The sequence below is a fragment of the Dromaius novaehollandiae genome, unplaced genomic scaffold (genome assembly GCF_036370855.1).
Source record: "Dromaius novaehollandiae isolate bDroNov1 unplaced genomic scaffold, bDroNov1.hap1 HAP1_SCAFFOLD_94, whole genome shotgun sequence".
NCBI lineage: Eukaryota > Metazoa > Chordata > Aves > Casuariiformes > Dromaiidae > Dromaius > Dromaius novaehollandiae.
The window spans coordinates 20,001-22,500 of record NW_026991468.1 but is presented as its reverse complement, the minus strand read 5'-3'; the positions used below and the strand labels follow the sequence as shown (position 1 = coordinate 22,500).

The 2,500-nt window shown below is 78.5% G+C and overlaps 1 non-coding gene across 1 annotated transcript; it reads left to right on the top strand.

Moving 5' to 3' along the window:
• Positions 1 to 2,107: 2,107 nt before the first annotated feature.
• On the top strand, positions 2,108 to 2,260 carry LOC135326698 (5.8S ribosomal RNA). Its single transcript, XR_010386968.1, has one exon. It is a non-coding gene; the product is annotated as a 5.8S ribosomal RNA (ribosomal RNA).
• The last annotated feature ends 240 nt before the right edge of the window (positions 2,261 to 2,500 follow it).

Sequence of the window (2,500 nt, the reverse complement as noted above, 5' to 3'; positions counted from 1 at the left end):
GGGCGGCGGGGCTTGGCTACTCCCCCCGGCGCCCGCGGGAGAGGAAGCGGCGGGCGCGGAGGCGAGGGAGACGGCCCTCCGGGTTGGGACGGGTCCCACGGGTCCCCACCCCTAAGCTGTGGGGGGCGGACCCGCGGCGGGCTGCGGCGGAGCAGCCCGTCCGCAGAGACCTGCGGGGGCAGGCGTTCCGGGATGGCGCGCGGGGCGGGCGCCGGGCCCCCGAGCGGGGGGCGTCGCGTTGAGGCCAAGCGAGGCGACGGTTCGTGCCCGAGTGGGCGGCCCGAGCCACGGCTCTCCTCCCGGGTGCAGCTGCCACCCGGCGCCGGGTTACTGAGGGAAACCCCGGGCCCCGGGAGGAGGACGAGGTCGTGGCGGCGGGTGTCGGGCGCACCCCGCGGGCGGACGCTCCGCCGAGGGGCGCGGGGGCCGGCTGGCGGGTGCCGGGTTCCCCCTCCGCGTCCCGTCTCGTCGCCGCTGCCGAGGCTGCCGCCGTCGCCGCGAGGCGGCGGCGGCCCGGTGGCGGGCGGCGGCGGGGGAGGCACCCCCGCGGGGATTTCAGGTCGTTTCCCTCACCCCAGGGCCAGGTACCTAGCGCCCGCGCTTCTCCTGCCCCCCCCTCGGTGACCCACCCGTGTGGTCCCGTGTGCCAGCGTGCTCCTCCCGGGTGCCGCACCGTGCGCGCCGCACCGGCCGTGCCTTCCCCCCCCCCGCCTCGGCTTCCCCCCACCCCGGTCCTTCCTCCCCCGCGGTGGGGGTGGGGGGGGCGGGGAGGGAGGGAGCGAGCGAGAGAGGGGAGAGGGCCTCCGGCCACCGCGGCCGCCGGCAGCCGCCCCGGGCAGGGATGGCCATGGGCCCCGGGCTCCGGGCCCGAGGGTTCTCGGTTGGAGAGCCGGGCGGAGGTTTAAAGACTCGGGCGGCCCGATGCGACTCGCGGAGGCGGCCGGGCGTGCTGCCGGAGGGCCGGGGGGTCGGCGCGCGCGGGCGCCGCGCCCCCCCATGCCAGCCGGCGCGCCCCGTGCTCGCCCCGCGGGCAGCCGGGACGGAGAGGGGTTACCCTGCCCCCTCTCTCCGCGGTCTGGTCTCGGCGGAGAGACGCCGCGCGGTCGGCCTAGTTGCCGGCCTGCCTCGAGCGTTGCGAGCCGGGCGCGAGCGCGTGCTCGCCGCCGGGAGGGCGAGCCCCCACCGCGGGTGGTGCGGGCGCCGAGCCTCCGCGCGTCTCCTCCTTCTCCCTGGCCGGTGCTTCTGGGTCTTCCGCCGTGGCCGCCGTCGGCGGCGCCCTACCCTACGCGCCCGCCCCGGCACTCTGCCGTCCGGGGCGCCCGCCTCGCTCTGCCCCGCCCGGCTCCGCCAGGCAGCGGGGGGGCGGTGGTGGGGCGGCGGCGGGGGCGGCCCGCCCCGCTCTCCGCGTGGAGACGGGGAGAGCGGGCGCCGTCCCCGTCCGTGCCGCCTTGCCCGCCTGCCCGCCGCCGGGCGTCTGTCCGCGGAGGGGACGGGCGAGCGCGTGGTGTCACCCGCGAGGCGGTGTGTGCGGGCGCGCGGGGGTGTGGGCGCCGCGGCGGCGGCGGCGGCGGCGGTCGAGCCGGAGGGCCGGCGAGGCGAGCGGGGAGCTGGGAAGCGCGGGGCCGGCGGGCCGCAGGCGCGCGGGCGGCGGGGCGACGCCGCTCCCGGTGGCGGCCGGGCTCTGACGCCTGGGGCGGGGGGGGGGTGGTCTGCGGGGACGGACCCCCCCCAACATCCCGAGGCAGGCGGTGTGGCCGGCCCGCCGCTCCCTGCCGGGCCAGACCGAGCCGGGCGCCTGGGCCGGACTCGAAGCGAGACAGGGTTTGTCCCCAGGTCGGGAGCGAGGGCTCCCCGCCCTTCTCGTTCGGGTTTGCCCTTCGTTTCCCCCCCCCCCTTTCTCTGTGCTTGTACGGTCAGTGAGGCAAGCCCCTCTCTTTCTCTCGCTCTCTCTCTCCTTCCGTCTCTGCCGTCCCTTGCTCAGCAGCCGGCGTCGGCGTGAGGAAGGGCGGTGGGGCGGAGGAGGAGGGGGCGGAGGAGGGGGGGCCCCCCAGGGGCTGCGAAAGCTGCCCGGTCCCCCCGCGCGCGCGGCGGGGACCGAAACCGAGACAACTCTTAGCGGTGGATCACTCGGCTCGTGCGTCGATGAAGAACGCAGCTAGCTGCGAGAATTAATGTGAATTGCAGGACACATTGATCATCGACACTTCGAACGCACTTGCGGCCCCGGGTTCCTCCCGGGGCTACGCCTGTCTGAGCGTCGCTTGACGGTCAATCGTCACCCGCGCCGTGGCGTGGGCGCAGCGGCGTGCCGCCCCTCGGTGGGTGTGGGGGGGGCGCGGTTCGGGTGCGCCCGGCCGTGCCCGCCCTCCCCTCCGAGCCCGGCGGCTGCCGCCGCGCCGCGTGGCGCGCGCGGTGTGGCGCGGCTGGGGCGCCTCGCAGGCCCGTTGCCCCGGGGAGAGGGGGGGTGCTCTCCTTCCCCTCCCCGCGCGGCCGGGCCTTC